General features: G+C 38.7%; 1 long non-coding RNA gene across 1 annotated transcript; it reads right to left on the reverse strand.

Moving 5' to 3' along the window:
* Positions 1–16,153: 16,153 nt before the first annotated feature.
* LOC132168575 (uncharacterized) lies at positions 16,154–18,340 on the reverse strand. Its single transcript, XR_015909814.1, has 4 exons — positions 18,260–18,340; positions 18,021–18,051; positions 16,429–16,640; positions 16,154–16,239 (listed from the first exon to the last, which is right to left on the reverse strand). It is a non-coding gene; the product is annotated as an uncharacterized LOC132168575 (long non-coding RNA).
* Between the last annotated feature and the right edge of the window lie 3,127 nt (positions 18,341–21,467).

Genomic DNA, 21,467 nt, shown 5'->3' on the forward strand with positions numbered 1-21,467 from the left:
AGGAAATTTGCTCCAGACAGAAACATGGCAATTGCCGAGGAGGTGGACAAGCTCCTGAAAGCTCAGTTTATCGAAGAAGCGCATTACCCTGATTGGTTGTCCAATGTAGTGATGGTTAAGAAGTCTTATGGGAAGTGGAGGATGTGTGTAGATTTTAGCGATCCTAACAAGGCCTGCCCAAAGGATAGTTTTCCATTACCCCATATTAGCTCTTTGGTTGATGCAACAGCGGGGTATGAGTTGCTGAGCTTCATGGATGCCTTCATGGGCTATAATCAGATTTTCATGCATCCATCTGATCAAGAAAAGACAGCCTTCATCACCGACCGAGGGTTATATTGCTACAAAGTCATGCCATTCGGTTTGAAAAATGCCGGTGTAACTTACCAGAGGTTGGTAAACAAGATGTTTCAAGAGCAGATTGGGAAGAATATGGAAGTTTATGTTGATGATATGCTAGTCAAGAGCAAGCTGCAGATAGATCATGTGACAGATTTGCAGGAGGCATTTAGGATATTGAAGCATTTCAAGATGAAGCTTAATCCTACGAAGTGTGCATTCGGAGTTTCATCTGGGAAGTTCCTCGGTTATATGGTGTCTAGCCGAGGGATTGAGGCCAATCCAGAGAAGATCTAGGCGGTGTTGGATATGCAATCTCCAAAAAATGTAAAGCAAGTTCAGCAGTTGACAGGGAGAATCGCAGCTTTGAACAGGTTCATCTCTCGGTCTACAGATAAGTGTCTCCCGTTTTTTAATATTTTGCGCAAGGCTTTCGAATGATCTGAAGAATGTGAACAGGCATTCGAGCAACTTAAGAGGTACCTGGTCAGTCCACCTCTTCTCAGCCAAGTTGTTCCTGGAGAAGTATTATATTTATACTTAGCAGTATCGCCAACTGCGGTCAATGCGGCTTTAATTCGCGAAGAGGGAGGGGTTCAGAAGCCAGTTTACTTCGTCAGCCGAGCGTTGCATGGCGCCGAGGAAAGATATGTACAGATGGAGAAACTTGCTTTCTCCTTGGTAATTGCTTCCAAGAAGCTCCGACCATACTTCCAAGCTCATACAATTAATGTCCTGACCGAGTATCCATTGAAAAAAGCACTTCGGAAGTTGGACTTGTCTGGTCGGTTAGTCAACTGGGCAATTAAGATTAGTGAATTCGACATTCACTTTGTTTCACGCAATGCTGTTAAAGGTCAGGCTCTAGCAGACTTTGTGGCGGAATTCACCAACATTCAGGACCAAGAGGATTGGCCGAAAGAGAGAACATGGGTAATTTATGTAGATGGTTCATCCACCAAGAAAAATGGCGGAGCTGGGGTTGTAATTGTTACACCAAACGGAAGAGAGTTGAAGAGTTCATCGAGATTGGAATTTAAAACTACTAACAATGAAGCCGAGTATGAAGTTGTAATAGCTGGACTCGGTTTAGCCCAAGAGCTGGAGGTAGAGTTTGTAGAGGTGCAGAGTGATTCTCAAGTTATTGTCGGCCACATTCGTGGCGAGTTTGAGGCTAAGGGCAGCAAGATGAAGCTCTACTTATCCAAAATTCAAGGTATGCAAAAAACTTTCAAAAAGTTTTGCATTGTTAAAATCCCAAGAGAAGAGAATGAAAAGGCAGACCATCTCGCCCGTTTGGGCTCTTCAACCGAGTGTGAAGTGGGGGAGACTGACCAGATAGTACAAATTCAGTAACAACCTTCCATCGTTGAGAAGGTTTTTATTTTAACTATCGAAGTCATGCCTGCTTGGGCTGAAGAAATTGTTAATTACCTCGAAAAGGGAATTCTACCAGGAGATAAGAGGAAGGCAATGCAGTTAAAAAGAAAGGCTGCTCAGTTCGCATTGCTCAATGGAGCTCTTTTTAAACGAGGTTTTATGTTACCTCTCCTTAAACGTGTCTCAAAAGAAGAGGGTGATTATATCCTTCGTGAGATTCATGAAGGAATCTGTGGCAGTCACTTGGGAGCCCGCATTTTAGCACACAAAGCGGTGAGAGCAGGGTTCTTTTGGCCGAGTATGAACCAGGACTCCATAAACATGGTCAAAACTTGTGACAGTTGTCAGCGCTTTGCCAACGTTATCAAGGAACCTCCTGAGGAACTTAGCTCGGTTTCCTCGCCATGGCCATTTTCACAATGGGGGGTGGATATAGTAGGGCCATTACCTACAGGCAAAGGAGGAGTGCGGTTCGTTGTAGTCGCTGTCGATTATTTCACTAAGTGGGCAGAGGCTGAAGTCTGATGAATATTGCCGCAAAAAACATCGAGAAATTTCTTTGGAAAAGCGTCATTTGTCGATATGGGATTCCTCATGCCTTTGTTACAGACAATGGTAAACAGTTTGACTGTGATTCCTTTCAAAATTGGTGTGCCGGACTTCATGTTCGGCAATACTTTTCATCCCCGGGACATCCTCAAGCAAATGGACAAGTAGAAGCGACTAACAAAACCATATTCAAGATTCTAAAGAAGAAGCTTGATCAGCGCAAAGGCAGATAGGCGGAAAATCTTCCTGAAGTTTTATGGGCATACCGCACAACCAGAAGAACTCCGACTGAGGAAACTCCTTTCGCCTTAGCCTACAGAATCGAGGCTGTCATCCCTGCCAAGGTCGGATCAGGGAGTTTCCGAGTGGATACATTCAACCCCAATCTCAAAGGCGAAGGTTTGAAACTACATTTGGACTTGCTGCAAGAGAAACAAGATCAGGCCCAGGTCGCAATGGCAGCGTATCAGCAGAGAGTAGCTCGGTATTTCAACCAACGGGTAAAGCATCGCAGTTTCCGAGTTGGAGATTTAGTTTTGAAAAAAGTCACTCTGGCAACCAAAGATGCAACCGAGGGAAAGCTCGCACCAAATTGGGAAGGACCATACAAAATTATCAAATGTGGCAAAGCAGGAGCCTACCATCTTACAAATTCCGAAGGAAAACAACTCCAACGACCGTGGAATGCTGAACATCTTAAGAAGTATTTTGTATAGAATTATAAGCCTCAGAGAATCACTTTTGTTGTACTCTTTCCTTACTTAATCAGTACGTATTAATAAAGGATCCTATGAGGTTATAGTCATGCAGAAATCTTAAGTTTGTAGCAGACCATGCTTTCGGATAAAAGGTTTTTCAAAAAGGTGTTGATAACACCCTCTAACCCTTCAGTGAAGTATGGCCATAGAATTCTCGAGCGTCACTCGATATGTTCTTACCAAGGCACTTTCACTAAGCGAACGTAAACCTTTACCCTAAAAGGTTCTACCTCTGTGAAACATAGCCGGAGAATTTACCGAGTTTCGCTCGGTCAAATGTCGCTAAGGCGCTTTCTCAAGGAAGAAAGGATATGAACAGGCCAAACGCCCGAGCATGCCAGACATGCTAAGCTCAGCATCCCATAAAACTTTCTATTCTACATTCGGAAAATATAGCTGAACTAAGCGTTTTTTCGAGAATTACCTTTTGGAAAAGTATTTATAAACACTTTCCAACCCTTCGGCGAAATATAGCTAGAGAGTTTCCCGAACTTAGTTCGGTGAAATATCGCTAAGGCGCTTTTCCGAGGAAATATTTGGAAATATAGCTGAACAAAGCGCTTTCCAAACTTAAACCTTTTGCTCAAAGGTTCCCCTTCGGCGAAACATAGCCTGAGAATTCCCAAGCGTAACTCGGCGAAACGTCACTAAGGCGCTTTCCCAAGGAAGAGTTCGGAAAAATAGCAAAACAAAGCGCTTTCCAAACTTAACCTTTACTCAAAGGTTCTACGTCGGAGAAATATAGCCAGAGAGGTTCTTGAACGTATTTTGGTAAACATCACTAAGGCACTTTCCCAATGATGAAGTTCATAAGCATCCTTACAACTACAACATCCACCGAGTATTAAACCTTCATACCAAGCATTTTTCTCAAGCAAAGTATATGATTGTCTTCACAAGCAGCGCATTCTCGGTCAAAAACACGGCACACTGCGACATTATTTCAAGTTTTACACACGGTTCAAGTTTTTTACACTTCGTTAAGATTCCCATCAGTATAAATTGCATTTATAAACTATGGGAATCGGGGGGGTATACATAGTGTGTTTGCATGAAGTTGCTGAGATCTATCGGTGTGCAAGTTTGATATTGGCAAATGAGTGCAAGTTTGATGTTGGCAAACACAAGATTTTCTTTCTTTGCCAAGATTTTCTTCCATTATGAAAAATTTCTTTCATTTACAAACTAGGATATAAGCTAAGATAATTAGATACAAAAAAGAGATATGTTATCTCTGATATTTACATTCGGAAAAATCAAGAAGATCAAGAGGAGGCACGGTCCCATTCTTCATCAAATATAGTTATTGATTCTTCCGAATCAACAGTTGAAGATTTTTCAGCCCCAAGACGTTCAGCTGCAGCAGAGGATTCCCCAGTCACACGCCGAGTGAATGGGTTGAAGCCGAACATCATGATACCTTTGCAATCAGGCATCTGCTCTTTGCTGAGTATGGCAATCTTCGAAATGGCCTCTTCTGTGGGAGGAATATCTTCGGGTTTTATGGTGTTAAGGTCGACATCCTCGGGAGGATTCTTCTACCAGCTGCGGAAGGTTTCGAAACCCGAGATGAAACCTGTGCCCCAACCATAGTCTCGAGCCCAGGAGGCAAAGGAGAGTTGTTTGTAGAAATCCCGAGCTTTATTCCTGTATCTGAACACTTGCTCCTTAGCTCCCAGGAATTTCCCTTTAAGACCCTCATCTCTCTTGACGGCAGTTTTGGCTTTCTTCTTTGCCGACTTTCACCTTTTCTCTGAGGCTAGAAGTTGCTCTTCATTGGCTTTCAGTTTTTCCTCAGCCACTTCAGCTCTGGTGCACTGAATGGCCGAGTATTTCTGAGCTTCTTCCAACTCTTCAGAAACTTGATTAATGCGAGACTTGGTAGCTAGGCATTGAAGTTCAGCCTCAGTGTGTTTTTCCTTTAGAAGAGCAACCTTGTCCTTCAGGGCAGAGTTATCAATGAGCAACCTCCTATTTCGGGTTCTCTCGGTAATTCCCTGGATTCCTTGTTTTCGAATCCGAGAAAGAGCTCGAGAGCACCGAGCCTCTAGATCTGTAACTTTTTGTTGGGCAAGGAGGAGCTCATTCCCTTGCTGAGCAAACAGCTCTTGAACTCGCCTGAGCTCAGCCTCGGTGTCTTCAAGCTTCTTCTTGGTACTTTTAGGCTCTAAAACCGAGATTTTGTCGAGACTCTTCTTGAGTTGGATGGCTCCCTCCTCAAGAGTCGAGAAGTCGTCTTTTAAACTTGCATGCATCATTCGCTCGGCAACAAGCTCAGATTCCAACTCTTGAGACCGAGAAACAGCTCCAGCACCTTGAGCTTCTAGCCGCCTTATCTCGGACTCGGCCTCTTCAAGCCTCTTTTTGACATCCTCGGTTTCCCGAGCCAAACTCTCAGCGGACCTTCTGAACTGAAGGTATAATTCATGTTGTGCATTGACCCCTGCAAAATGGAAAAAGTTTGTTAGAATCGAGTTTTATTATCGGAAGACAAAAATAGGACTACACTTACCTCAAGTTGGGGGAATAGCATGTGCTCCATCACCTCCTTCGGGAATTGAGCATTAGTGTCCACTTTGTTGGTGGCTGGAATCGCACCTGCTAGGAGGGTGAAAGGATTCTCAAGCCACTTATCACTTAGCCGAGAAAGGGGCTCCCCAAAGGTCCAAAATATTGGCTCAGGTGTACGCTCTGCCGAGGAATCGGCTGCCCTTGAAGACCCAGCAGGTTTCTCCACATAAATATTTGTCGGAGGCTCAAAAGGATTCTCCGTAGTCATACTCGGTGGTTCACTCTTCACAGGTTGGGACGATTCTCCAAGATGTGGCGATTCACCGCCAACTGGAAACTTGAAGCCCACTTCCTCTTCAGCAACTCCACCAGCGGTTGCTGCAAGTTCCGCGTCTAGTTGCTCTTCATCCTCGGACACTTCAACCACCTCTTCGACAAAGGTTTGTTCGGTGTCCATTGGCTCGATAAATACCGGCATTTGGTCAGCAACCTCGGTGACCGAGGGACCAGAAGTGGCCAGTTCTTCAACCTCAGGCCCACTGCCTATGATTTCTTCAACCATAGGCTCAGTTCTGTCAACCTCGAGGCGTGGGAACAAAAGCTCACCTTCGGTTTGTCCTGGGTGAATAACCGCCAAGGGTACTGCAGGTGTTGTTTTGGAGGCTAAGAAGGCGTACACTTCATCAGCCTCTATGGGATCTTGTTCCTCGGATTCAGAGGAATTTATTTGAACGGCCTCAGTTGGAATAGAGGGACGAGGAACGGCTGAGGGGGGTGTGACTTCTAGAGCTTCAAAAGTTGAAACTTCGGCTCTGGTAGGTTTGGAAGAAGAAGACGAAGGAGTCCGCTTTGCAAGAAGGGCATCCTGAGCCGACCTATCCTGCCTACTCAGGAACTCCTTGACCCCGCCAAGGACATTGGAATATGCCCTGATGTGGGGAGTAGTTACTTCAGGCTCAGGGGCACTCGGATCGTTGGCGCCCCCGTTTCCCGTTTCTCCATGTACATCGACCGGGTGTGCTATTACTCCTTCCGATGCGGGATCAGCAACGAGTCCAGCTGTCTGCGAGCTATCCTCGACAGCCCTAATTTTCTTTTTAATCTTCCCCGCAGTGGTCTTTACTCGTTTCTTCCTCTTCTTTTAAGAGGGGATTTTGGGACCCTCAGGCTCATCAGCAATCGTCAGCGAGACTCTTGCACTAACTGGCGACCTCGCCGAGGGTTTCTTCAGAGTAACATCTTTAGCTTTCCTCTTTCCCTTCCCTTTGGAAGACTCGGCAACCTTAGCAGTCGGCCTTCTCGGCACCTCGGTAGCTGATACTCTCGGCGCAGTAGCTTCTACTAGCCTCGGGGGTGCGGGGGTCCACACATATCACCTCAGGTTCTCCTCAACCATGATGATGCCGTAATCCATCTTCAGAGGATTAAGCTCGGCGTACTTCAGCACATCCTTCACACATTTCTCCTCCGCCGGGGTTAAACAAGGTTCTTGTTGACCTGAAAAAACAGATGTCAGAAATAGTTTTGCCGCAAAAGAGAAGTAAAACGAACAAAGTGCGAAACTCGGCTTTACCTCGGTTTGACGAGGCAGTAGTTTCTTGGGGGACACTTGGGTCCATGATCACTTCGGAAGGTGACAATTCCTAGTCACCTTGTACAAAGAAAAACTCATCCTTCCACCAGTGGTTGCTCGAATATGTACGCCTGAAGGTGAAGAGTTTCTTTTTTCTTTCTGAGCTGGAAAGTGTATAGAAACTCGGTTCTGGAACACTTCGTCAGTCGGTAAACCGAGAAAAACTCCGCAACTGTGAGTGGATAGTCCACCCCGAGGATCATTGGCCAAGCAATCATGGAGGCAAAGAATACTCTCCAACCGTTCGGCGCCAACTGATGTGGAGCTATCCGAATGTAACTCAGCAACTCCCGAACTACCCTTGGGAAAGGCAACCTCAAACCAATCTGGAACATGTCCAAATAAACACAGGCTTCTTTACTATCGACATCCACCACAGCCCAAACTTTATCGTCGTCAAACCGTAGCTGAACCGAGTCAGGATGGTGACAAACTTCACGAATCTGCTGTTCATTTTCCCCCGACAGTTTGGATCTCCAGGTCACCGGGTGTGATTCGCCCAGTTCCTTGGAAACGTCTTCAACCTTGAGACTTATCAGGTATCGATATCAGAGGATTACAAGACAGGAAATGGAGAGGAAGGACAGAGTTAAGGTAAAGGAGTACGGGGTAGTTTAGGTGGATGAGAGGTTCAGCCACAAAAACAGACTCAACCGAATTTCTGAAATGCACTACTTGTAAAAAGGGCTTGTACGAAGAAAATACCAAATTGAGAAGAAAGAAGAAGATCGATAGAACTCCGAAAGAGCAACAATGGCGTTTGTGAAGTAAAAGTGAAGCATGAACGAAAGGGAAGGAAGGTTTATAAAGACCTACAAAAGAAGACCGAACGACGCATTGAATACCCTAGGAGCTAGGGTTCGGCGAAGCGACATCTCTGCATTTCTTTCTTGGTGCAGAAGCTGACGTGTGGCTACTATAGCAAGCGTAAAACCACCAGAAATCTAACGCGTGGCTCGTGAAAAGGCGGAGGTAAGCATCCCAAACTCTTCAGTTTTTATCTTTTTGAAATTCAAAAATTCAAAATTTGAATTTCAAAAAAATCAATTCGCATCATTTTGCCAAAAGTCAAAACTGAGCTTATAGAAAACTGACCTACACTCGGTTTTCTACATGTAATTTCCTTATTCTGTTAGAAAAGGAAATTGGGGGGTAACTGTTGGGTCATATTTCGGATGGGTTGCGCCCAGTTCAAACCTACCGGCCCATTCCCCACACTCGGTCATTTTTACTGTTCAAAATAAACTCATGTTCCGCAAACTTAGGCTTATATAAATAATATTATCAACACTCGGTTATCAGGCTTGGTTAGCCGAGTCTGAGAGAGGTACCGAGTGTTACCCTCAGGAAATAATAAACATATCTGAATAAATATCTTATTTGATGTTCTCCGATATATTGTTGACACGTGGACCCTCGGTAAAAGTCCACAGTGTTAGATGAATAGGTACAATCCAATGCCTATAAAAGGGGGGGTCCCTTTTTACTATTTCGGGAACTTCTTTTGACCCTCAAACTGGATACTTTGCTTATCTTTTCTCTGATCCATAATCTTCAAGTTCATCTTTCTTTTGAACACTTCAATTAACTTAGGCATCGGAGCTTCCACCGGCCGGACAACGCCGGCAGCTTTGACCCCTTTTTCTTTATCCTTCATTTTCAGTTCAACCCTCGGTTATCAAGTATTGTGCTGGGCCCTTTCCCACGTCATCATTCGGAAAACTGCTTCAACAATGAATAACCGTCACTTTTTCAAATTTGAACGCAAAACCGCAGCACAAAAAGAATAAGTTCAAATATATAACAAAGATTTAATAAATGGGACAAAGATGACTAAAGACAGCTTGGTGTACTCTTTTGAAAGTCTAATATCAGAAAACGTCACGCAATAGAGTTATATATTTGATCAAAGACTAATAATAGACGTCAACTTTTTAAAATTGATGTGACTTTTAAAGTTATTATTGAATTTATGATAAATCATTATTGAATTTTGATCCAATTGTGATTTTAAAAGGCGCCATATCAATTTCAAGTCAATATGTAGGTGATACAAGGGTGACATCTACCTTTAGACTTGATCAATTATTAAAATCTTGAAGATCACTTCCTACTTTAATTGAAGTTGAAATTTCCCTTTTGTATATAGAACAATAATATTTCTCCTACTCAACATCACATCCAACCAAACTTGAGGGTTAGTGTTGAAAAAGAAAAAAATTGGGAGATTTTCTAATTTCAACTAGGATTGTTATGACAGCATATGACAATAAGCATAAAATAAAAATTGAAGACTATAAAATGAACTCAGAATGAAGAGAGAAAATAACGATTAGCATCAACAAAACAAGGAGTTAAGTGCTTCACATTGAACACGTTAGAGGTCTTCAAATGACTTGAAAGATGTAATCAATATGCATTGTCATTTATCTCATGTAGATGTAATGCCCTAAAATTAAATAATTTGATTTACTTAAGTTTGAGTGTTACTTGTAGTATCGTCAAACCAATTAATTGGTAACTAGTTGAATTCACTACGCCAAACTATTTATTAGTAGTATAGCGAAAAGCGAAAATATATGAAACTACTAATCATGCAACCTTAAATAACATCAACTATCATCAATATAGACTCAATGCTTCCAAATAGACACGACTATAGCATTAACAATTAACTACAATCTAAGCAAAACTTGATGTAGTGCACTGGGTAATTATTAGGGTGTGGATAGCTTAGCCAGAAGGTTAGCAAGATTTCTTAGTTCATTAGGAGTCATTGGGAGAAACTTTTGGGGTATTTCGGTTATGACTAAACGTTTGGCATAAAGACCACCGAACGTTCGGTCTTAAACCAAGAAACCATTGGGTAAAATAGTACACTGAACGTTCGCGAGGGGACCACTGAACGTTCATTGACCAAATTTTGATCCAATGGATAATGACCAAACGTATGCCTGCAAACTGTGAAACACTGTGCGAATAGTACACCAAACATTCGGTCATGCACCACCGAACATTCGACACTTTGCAAGATTGTCATAGCAGCACCCTCAGCTTTTTCAATCCTATAAATACCCCCTCTCACACCCTTCTAAGAGCATGTTTGGGATTACGTTGGAGAAATAGAGCATTTAAGTCAAAAAGAGCTTTTTGGCAAAAGCTTCATTTTTAAGCTTTTGCCAAAATGTTTTTAGCCATTTTTAGGCTTTTTGGACCCTTAAAAGTGCTTTTAATTTTTCTACCAAATGAGTACTTTTTTCTTCAAATGGGTTTTTTGAGTATTAAAAGCACTTTGACCCCTCTCAAACACAATCTCAAACAGGCCCTAAGTCTCATTTGCCCTCTAAGCCTTAGAGAAACTTTGCTTAAGTGTTTGGTGAGTTGTGAGAGAAAAATGAAGGCTTTCTTGGAGGTTATTGCTCTAGAGAGGTAACTTTCTTGTTTTACCTTATGTTTCACTTAGTTGTTACTCCGGTTAAGCATTCATTCCATAGCTTGGTTGTAGTTTTGGACTTATGTTGTCATTGTAGATTTTAATCTCGATTTAAGCACAGGGTTAGCATTTCAATATTTATTTATATGTGTTCTATTCTGCATAGAGATGTTTGTTAGGAACCATTTTGTAGCCTTAGGACTTGTTTAGAAATGATTAGAAGCCTGTTCGGTTCGATAAGAGTTTTCCCAATAGGGAAAGTTCACACCTTTCTGGCCAAACACTTGGCCTCGAGCCCGAACGTTCGCCCAGTTTGACGGAACGTTCGTCGGCGAAGCAAAACCTCTGTTTTAGGCATTTTAAGACTAGGATTCGTTGTAGCTTGAATTTATGACTAATGCTAGTTCTTTTCACAGATTTGGAGAGTGTGGAACACCTAGAGGAATATTTGGAGGAACAATACGACCTAGGTGAGTACAAACTCATATGAATACTTATGGTTATTTTTTCTGCACTGCACGACTATTTTATGTGTTCTAAACATGCATCTTTATAGCTCTCATGAAATATATTTTTTATCTACTATGAACTCTATTTTGTGAATAAGTGTGTTGCTTAAACAAGATAATGAACATGGTGAGATTTCTAAGAGCATGCATGTAAAAGATGGATAAGGCTAATTGCATCCAATGACATGGTATACTGGTACGTGCAGGACAATGGTCATGGGCTTACTATACATGTTAACTCGGTGGTCAAAAGTGTGTTGTTATATGAGTATTAGATCCAATGGTTGTTTTGTGACCAGCGCAACCATGTTTGATTGGCGGGTCACTACAGGATGTACATCATTAGTAGTGTGGGGCACTGGAGGTTGGATTCAATCGGGCTACTAGAAAGTCTTTTATATTGATTGAATTTAATCCTTCATATTTTCTATGATTATATGAATGATTGTTATACGACGGTTTTAATTGACATATGATCAAGAGGGTTAGATAGGTTATGCCTAGGAAAGACGGATTGTACTGCACCCTAGTTTAGTGTAATTTAGGTAGACATTTCATGCCAACCAAAGATGGGTTATATTATTCCCTTGATTGTGTGTATTGTTGTGTCAATTTTAATATACTCGCAAGTGCACGAATCGTTTGCAATATAATGTTTTGCAAGTGCGAGGTTGAACCAATAAGGAATTGTGTTTTCTGAATAACAAATTTAAGTCTAAACTAATTAAATCCTAACTTAGTTCTAAAAGGGTTTTGAATTTGGGTTTTTAAAACTAAAAGACAACATAAACTAAATAAAGTAAAACGAAAGGTAAAGGTACTAAGGTTTGGGAATTTACACTCACTGAATCATAACAACATACTCTATGATCATTAATATTCAATCCAAAATTCTCACAATTAAAATCTTAGATATGGTTTACTATGCTTCAAATAATTAATCAAAAGCATCTCATGTATCCATTCATTGACCAAATCACAAAAGGAATCCAAATTTAATTGAAATACCAAATGTATCCGAAGAACAAATCATAAGGGATATCCAATTTTTAAGCATATGAAACCAAGCAATCAATTATGTGAAATTATCCTAAATCATCAAGTGTATCCTTGAATCACAAAAGATATCCAAAAATGATTCAACACAAATGAAAATAAGTAAAATAATTGAAATACAAAACCAATAAAATCAAAATAATAAAGACTTACAATAAAGCAATGTTGTTCTTCATCGGTGCGACTTCATCCCCAACCTTTGTTGGGAATTAACTCCACATAAAAATAAAACCTAAACTAAACTAAACTAAGGAGAAAAACTGTGGAATTTTGTTCTCTGGGATTTGTTTCTTTTTCTTGAAGGCATAGACGTCTATTTATAGGGCCTAGGAGAGTCCTAGAAGCCCTAGTAATCCTAGGAAATTTGGAGGTCTGTCTCCCAGTCAAATTATGAAGCAATTGGAGTTCAAATCGGAGTAGGATTCGTCCAAATTTGCGTTCTTATATCACGGGACTATTTTTGCACAGAAAACGTCCGAATTAGGAAAATCCTATTTCATAATAAATTGTAGTATCTTGAGTTAGCTTTCCAATGCTGCTAGAATCACCTCAATCTGATACTTAAACGAAAAGTTATGGTCAAAATACTGAGATATGTGCAGAATCTGAATTTGAATCCAATGTGATTTTGACTCCAATTAGAGAAATTCCGATTTAATCATTTCCTTGATTTGGTTAAAGTTAACCACATCATCTATGCCTTCTCAAAGTGTGCTTTCTTCTAAACTTTGCAATTTTTCCTTTAAAGTTGCAATTTCTCTTCAACAACTTACAAAACACTAAAACACAAAACTAAAACAAAACATTAGATAACGACACAGCTAAATGATTAATTAATGTAAATTAAGGGGCCCAAATATGCAATATTTGACACTCATCATATATCCTATTAAGGAATTAGATAGTCTATACCTAAGGAAGACGGATCGTACCACATCTTAGTGGTTAAGTGAATGGTCCATGCGAACTAAAGATGGATTATACTTATTTCTTAATGATAGTAATTTCTTGCCTACTAGAGTGAGACGAGCCCTATATCAATGATAGTATGAATTTCTCTTATTAATTTATGATTGACCATTGCTATGCGGTTAGTGGTGAAATCAACCCCTTATTCTATCTCTCATCACTATTTAGTTTTACTTTTACTCTTATGCATTTAGTTTAAAAACAAAATCAAAACAAACTTATTTTAATTAAGTTATATTTGATCTTAACAAGCTTGATAACAACACATACGTAGTCATTGAGGTTCAACACCCTCTATATAGCCCTATTCTATAAAAATTCGTTCTATTGCAAGTGGTAATTTTATTATTGTATTTTTGCACACAAAAGACCACACCAGTCATCTTAAAAGACTGATCAAAGAAAAAAGTCAATACCGAGGATAGGTTAGTAACACAAAAAACGATCCATTCTGAAAGCATAAAATTTTCATAGTCAACTCGAACAAGAAAATTAGGGGGTAAGTGTTGAGTAATTGATCAGCCACAATGCCAAAATGGGCCCCCAAACCAACACTATTATGCAGGCCCATGAACAAGAGGCCCAAATCTTTATCATACCAGCCAATAAAGGGTAAAATAGGAAACCAGCAGTTAATGGAGGAAAGCCACGTTCACAATGAACATGGCCAAGCATATAGCGCCAAGCTGAGCCACGTGTAAACGTGCCCGAACTAAGAGCACCAACCCACATTCTGCATGAACGTAACCGAGACGTCGTCAGACTCCACGATCCCGTGATCTAAAGCAACCCACGATCCCATTATCCACCACTTCAGCATTGCGCACAGTGAATCTTCAGGAACATGGGGCCTAGAATTCAGTGACACTAATCGCTACTTGATACGTATAAAAGGGAAGCTCCAACCAGGTATTTCGTTAATCACACTCAATCTCTCTTTGCTCACTTTGTCCCTATGTGAAATACCCTTAATTGACTTAGCTAGGCATTGGAGCTATCCCCCACAGATACACCCCAACAAGCCACTACAAAAAATCAATTTTTTTCTGACATGTCAGGTGGTCTGACACGTCAGTAAATCCTTCTGACGGGGCAATTTTGATGTGTTTCATGCGTCAATATTGTAGGTGTCAGGAATGAAAAATTTCTGACGTGCCAAAGATGGCACGTCAGAAATTCCTGACGTGTTAGATCCAACACGTCAGAAATTTCTGACGTGTTGGATTTAACACGTCAAAATTTTTTTATGACGTGTCTTTTTTTGACAAGTCAGAAATTTCCTGACGTGTCAAAATTTAAAAATTAATTAAAAAATAATAATTTTTTTTTTAAAATTTTTTCTGAATTTTTTTTTTCAATTAAAAAATGTATTAATTAATTAATTAATTAATTTTTTTTTTGTAATTTATTGAGTGGTGCAGAGAAACGAATTTCTCTGCACCACTCGTTTCTCTGCACCACTGGTGCAGCGACACTACAAGAAATTAGGTCTTTAGGGGCGACTTTGAGTCCCCCCTAAAGGTCCTAAAGTGGACGCTGTTGCCAATAGCGTCGACTTTTCGACCCTAAAGGTGTCGACGCTAATAGTCCGACCCTAATGATCAAATGTCTGATTATCAGGGTCCACTTAAAAGTCGACCCTAATGATCACTTTTAGCGTCCACTTTATCGACTCTAAAAGGCGCAATGTTTTGACCCTAAAGATGATTGTAAACGAAAGAATTAGTCGACGCTGATAGTCAAGCATTAGCGTCCACTATTAGTTAACCATTAGGGTCCACTTTGTCGACCCTAATGGTCCTTTAAAAAAAAAAATAATAATAATAACTATCAGCGTCCAAACCAAAGTGGACGCTGATAGTTTAACCATTAGCATCCAAAAACTCGACCCTAATGGTCCTAAAAAATCAAAAAAAAAAAATTCTGCGATCGATCGCACTCCAAGTGCGATCGATCGCAGAACCAGGGAACACTGGTATGAGTAACATATATATATATATATATATATATATATATATATATATATCTTTTTGGCATTTAGATATTTACATATATATATATATATATACATCTAAATGCCAAAAAGAGCTGATCGACCAAACTTTAAAGGCTGAAGTATGAAAATGCTTATTTGAAATTTATCAATTCAAGGCTCAAGAATAAAATCGAACCCTTATTTGAAATTTATCCACCACAAGACAGAAGATAACATTCATATTTTCTAATTGAATTCCATTTGTCCAATAACTGAATTAGCTCAATAAAGTTTAGAAAGCGTAGTCAATTCTGCACATAAAATACTAATAGAAACAGGTAGGAATGTTCTAATTATAGTAATTGGAGAACAGCTAATCAGATTTTGAATCAAAGCAACTTGTTACCACCAACATTCAAGTAATGCCCTTTGATTTCACCAATTTCAGCACATTTCCTAGATTAAATCTTCTCTTTCTTTCTCTCTCTCTCTCTCATTTTTTTTATGGTCCTTCAAATCTGCCTCAGTAGCTGTAGCAGAGGGAACACACATTCTACTTTGTCTTAGTATTGTATTTGGACTTTGTAATCAATAAATCAATGTAATTATACTAAAAGATGCATTTGCTTTTATATATATATAAGTTGAAAGATGCATTTTATTCTTGGACGCAAACTATATAAGCATAAACCTCTAAGTTGCAAATGCATTATATATATACACCACATATTGAAAACAAAATTGCATTGCGTTCTGAAACATTTCTTTAGCTTATTGTGAATTGCCGTATGAATGATTCTTAAACTCTTTTGGTAAATTTTTTAGACACAAGAATATACAATGTGCGGCGAAAGGTGTCTACTAGGAGTCTATTCAACTTCTTTAGTTCTCAACTTAGCATATGAATTGCCACAGTCACAATTGATTAATAATGACATAAAGAATAACTTTCATTCCCACCTCAAGTTTACCACGGAACCGATGATGTTTAATTTTGTGGGCCATCCATCTATCACATGTGACAGTGCAACCAAAAGAAATACAGCTTTATCCCCTTCCATGCAATTCAAAATCAGTAGGAGTTGTTTAGTTGCAAGAATATGAAGGTTCTCCTTGCATCCCAAATACTGGCAGCATACCCACTCTATCAGGTTTACATGGCAACAAGAAGAACAATTTTGAAAAAATATGAACTACAAACTTACTAACAACCACGCATGAATAAAATGAAGTAGCCATATTTACAGCTCAAATGCATGATCCATCTAAAGATAGACACAAAAATTCTCTTAAAAAATAATGAAAGTAAAACTCACCCTCTTTTTTTGCTTCCTCTCCACTACTCTCTTCTTTTTCTTCTTCATTCTCTTTTTCCTCTTGTTCCTATGCAATGCTGACATCTCCTTATACAGAACCGCCACTCTCTTTACCTTTTAGTCTTTGCTTCAAATCTTCTGATTGTTGATCAATTTTATCATGTTACTATTTCCCACAAACACTTAGACCTTGCATCCTCAGGATGATGATACTAAAAGGCAAATGAAAACAATCACTACAAAATACCATTAGAGAGATAAAGGAAAGTTTCAACGAGGAAAACTGTTTGTGGTACTTGAAGTTGAAATTGCAAAAATATACACATCCCAAGGTCATCCAAATACTGAAAAAAATAAAAAATAAAAAAACAAAATAAAAAAAAAACAAACAAACAAAAAGAGCAGTTCATATGAATGATATCAGCATTATACCAGATACCAAAAGTCAAAATTACTTGGAAGGAAACAACTCTACTAAACACGACTGACATAATATAATCACAAAATTTGATACTTCTTAATCTTTTATTGAGAGGTTTAATTGACTCATTGGCTTATTTCAAAACCAGCGCATACCAAAATCATACTCACAAGCATTTTCTTCTTCTTCTTTTGAATTGAGAAAACAAAAACAATTAGTTAACAAGTTGCATCACAAATGGACTTACTCTGTTTATAAGTAATACATTTACTAAGATAAAAAGAGAGCACTCAAGTACATGGAGATTGTACAAAATTCTCCCAAAAGTTACAATCGAAAATTCCAAAAGGTCAAGGAAGTCCCAAAAAAAAAAAAAAAAAAGCCAGACTTCCTAGGGCAGGCATCCAATCAAACAATGATCTCAAAACACAGGGTTATTATGAGTAAGCTCAACTCCGTTATAATTGAGGACAAGCTAGAGATGGATAAGAACCAGCAGCAACCTAAAAGATACATGGGATACCCTAAATAGGGAGGAAAAAAATGAAGATAAGTAATTTTCTTTCTTTTAAAAAAAGGTGTTCGTTTCATCAATGGAAAATAAACCATAACACAAGCACCTGGCAATCCTCCTACAAATCTACATGTCATTACTGAGATCAGATAACCTAGGAGATGTCATTAGAAAACTTTTTTTTTAATGGTAAATTACACATGCACCCAGTGGGACTTGAACCCACAACCTGACCCTCCACCTTGCTACAAGAAACACACAAAGTCCTCAAATTCCATATAAATGATTAAGAACATTTATGAATAGGGTCCCCAAAATAAAATCCCATATCAAGAAACACACAAAATCAAATCAAGAAATTATCCAAAAATCAAAACAACACCCATCATTAGCGTTGACCCAATAATCCTCAAATTCCATATACTAGGGGCTTCTACAAAAAACAAATAGGGGCGGGCTTCTAAAATTTTTCATCCCCAAATCCAAAATTAGCAAAATACTCTCAAATCATCCATAGGTATGCCAACATGAAGCGTAAATTTCAGAAATATGCACCAAGATTCGAAATTAAACCAAAGCATGAGAAAACAGGGTTCCGACGAGAGAGAATTGCAGACAGTAACGAAAAGAGAGAAGACGAAGAGGAAGAAAATTTACCTGAAGCTCTTCTTTCTTCCTTGCTCGGCAACTAGAGAAAGACAAATGTTCATTAGTGAGAGAGACAAAGAGATATATATATCATATCACAGACCAAAAGTCAGATCTGAGATTAACGTACAAAAATTGAATAAAACCTAAGAAAACAAAATATATATAGAGAGAGAGAGAGAGAGAGAGAGAAAGAGAGAGAGAGAGAGAGAGAGGAGAGCGAGAAAGAGGACCGGATGAGAGAGGACCTGGCTGTGCGTCTGCAACTAGAAGGAGAAAATACATGGTTGTGCGTCTGCAACTTTGAATCGCATCTCTCTCTCTCTCTCTCGCAATCTCATCTGTCTCTCTCCGTTTGTCCGTCACTCTCTCTCTCTCTCTCTCTCTTGTGTCGATCTCTCTCTCTCGCTCTAGCTCTCTCTCCTGGTATTGTGCAGAACTGCAGAAGGCAGGCAGAAGGCAGGGGATAACATGAGAAGAATGGGTTAGAGAGGCGAAGAAGAAAAAAGGGGGAGATACAAAACAAATTTTCCGAAAATTTCACCCGCCGCGCCAATGGATCCCGCCTTCTAATTTGTACGAAACTGACATAGTTTTATATCAACGTCGACTTAGTCGACGCTGATAACCATACTATCAGCGTCAACCTATAATGTTGACCCTGATTGTCCACTTTTTAATTTTTTTTATTTGAACTTATTTAGACAATTATATTAGCTTATTAATTTTATTTTAAGTCAAAATTGATTGAAAAAAATAATAATTTAATTTTTTGGGTCATAATTAGTAAAGTTTTCTATTTTTTATTTGTTAATATATATACATCATTTTGTAGTTTTCTCACACACACACACACACACACACATGTATATATATATATATATATATATATATATATATATATATATATATATATAGACAAAGTTTTTCTCCAAAATGGGTTAGAAGAATTTCTTTTCACCTAATCTATAAAAATTACATGTATTTATTGAACATGTAAGATGCACATGTTCGATTGAACCTTCAATTGTATCCAGTTGGATCGATCAATTAATCTTATCACGATCAATCAAACTAATTCACTAGGATCGATCAGATGTTCGATCGAGCCATCAATTTTTTCAAGTTTGATTGATCATTTGATCCTATCACAATAAATCGAACTAATTCACTAGGATTGATCGGATGTTCGATTAAACATTTAATCCTATCACGATCAATCGAACTAATTCAGTAGGATCGATCGGACATTTGATTCTATCATGATCAATCGAACTAATTCATTATGATCGATCAGATGTTTGATCAAACGATTGATTCTATCGCGATCAATCGAACTAATCTATTAGGATCGATCGGATGTTTGATTGATCATTTAATCATATCACGATCAATCGAACTAATTCATTATGATCGATCGGATGTTTGATCGAACATTTGATCCCATTACGATCGATCAGACTAATATGTAATAATATCGATCAGAATTGATTTTATCAGATGTTCGATTGAACCTTCAATCATGTCAAGTTTTATTGATTGTATCCCGATCAATTTAAGTAATGCACTAATATAATATAAAATGCTTAGACTTCAATTCAATGTTCGATCGAACATTTAATTTGTTTGAATTTTGTTCGATCATTTGATCTTATCACGATCAATCGAACTAATTCATTATGATTGATCGGATATTCGATCAAACCTTCAATTTTAATTGTTTCAAGTTTAATCGATCATTTGATCCTATCATGATCGATTGAACAAATGTACTATGATCAAATGGATGTTTGAACAAACCTTTAATTTCAATTGTTTCAATTTTGATTGTCACTTGATCCTATCATTTCATTGTATCACTATCAAAGTTGTTGTACATTATGCAATAAAAATTAAAATAAAATAAATAAATAATATATATATATATATATATATATATATATATATATATATATATATATATATATATATATGTGTGTGTGTGTGTGTGTGTGTGTGTGTGTGTGTGTGTGAAATATCTTTTAACCATCTGTGACTGCGATCGATCGCACATTGGGTGCGATCGATCGCAGTCATAGGATGTACACCTTCGTATATTTTGTGATTGCGATCAATCGCATCTTGGGTGCGATCGATCGATCGTATATTCTTCTACGCACTTTTTAGGGTCGACAAAGTTGCCCCTAATACCTAACTATTAGGGTCGACTTTCAAAATGTCTTCAGCGTCCACTAAAAGTGGACGCTATTGGCCATCAATATTATTTTTTTAATTTTTTTTTAATTCTTCTACGTACTCTTTAGGGTCGACTTTGAAAGTCGACCCTAATAATATGTCTTCAGCGTCCACTAAAAGTGGACGCTATTGGCCATCAATATTATTTTTTTAATTTTTTTTTAATTCTTCTACGCACTCTTTAGGGTCGACTTTTGTCGACCCTAATGCCTAACTATTAGGGTCGACTCTCAAAGTCGACCCTAATAATAGGTCAATAGAGTCCACTCTTAGTGGACGCTATTGGTCATCAAATTTATTTTTTTAATTTTTTTTTAATTCTTCTACGCACTCTTTAGGGTCGACTTTTGTCGACCCTAATGCCTAACTATTAGGGTCGACTTTGAGAGTCGACCCTAATAATAGGTCAATAGCGTCCACTCTTAGTGGACGCTATTGGTCATCAAATTTATTTTTTTAATTTTTTTTTAATTCTTCTACGCATCTTTAGGGTCGACTTTTGTCGACCCTAATGCCTAACTATTAGGGTCGACTCTCAAAGTCGACCCTAATAATAGGTCAATAGCGTCCACTCTTAGTGGACGCTATTGGTCATCAAATTTATTTTTTTAATTTTTTTTTAATTCTTCTACGCACTCTTTAGGGTTGACTTTTGTCGACCCTAATGCCTAACTATTAGGGTCTACTTTGAGAGTCGACCCTAATAATAGGTCAATAGCGTCCACTCTTAGTGGACGCTATTGGTCATCAAATTTATTTTTTTAATTTTTTTTTAATTCTTCTACGCATCTTTAGGGTCGACTTTTGTCGACCCTAATGCCTAACTATTAGGGTCGACTCTCAAAGTCGACCCTATTGAGCTTTTATGTGATTTTTTATTTTTTATTTTTTATTTTTTATTTTTTTATTTTTTTTTCCATCTTTCAGCGTCCACTTAAGTGGACGCGATTGGTTAAGTATTAAGTCGACCCTAAAAGTTTTTTTTTCGCCGCTTAAATTTTTCCCGCCCCTAGGATAATTCCCGCGTGTATATTAGGGTCGACTTATTAGCGTCCACTGTAAAGTGGACGCTAATAGTCAACTTTTCGACCCATTATTAGCGACTACTTCGAGGTGGACGCTAATACGGAACTATTAGGGGCGACTTTCAAAGTCGCCCCTAATAGTTGTGTATTAGGGGCGACTTTTGAGTCGCCCCTAATAAGTCGCCCCTGATAAGTA

The sequence above is a fragment of the Corylus avellana genome, chromosome 1 (assembly GCF_965113065.1).
Source record: "Corylus avellana chromosome 1, dhCorAvel1.hap1.2, whole genome shotgun sequence".
NCBI lineage: Eukaryota > Viridiplantae > Streptophyta > Magnoliopsida > Fagales > Betulaceae > Corylus > Corylus avellana.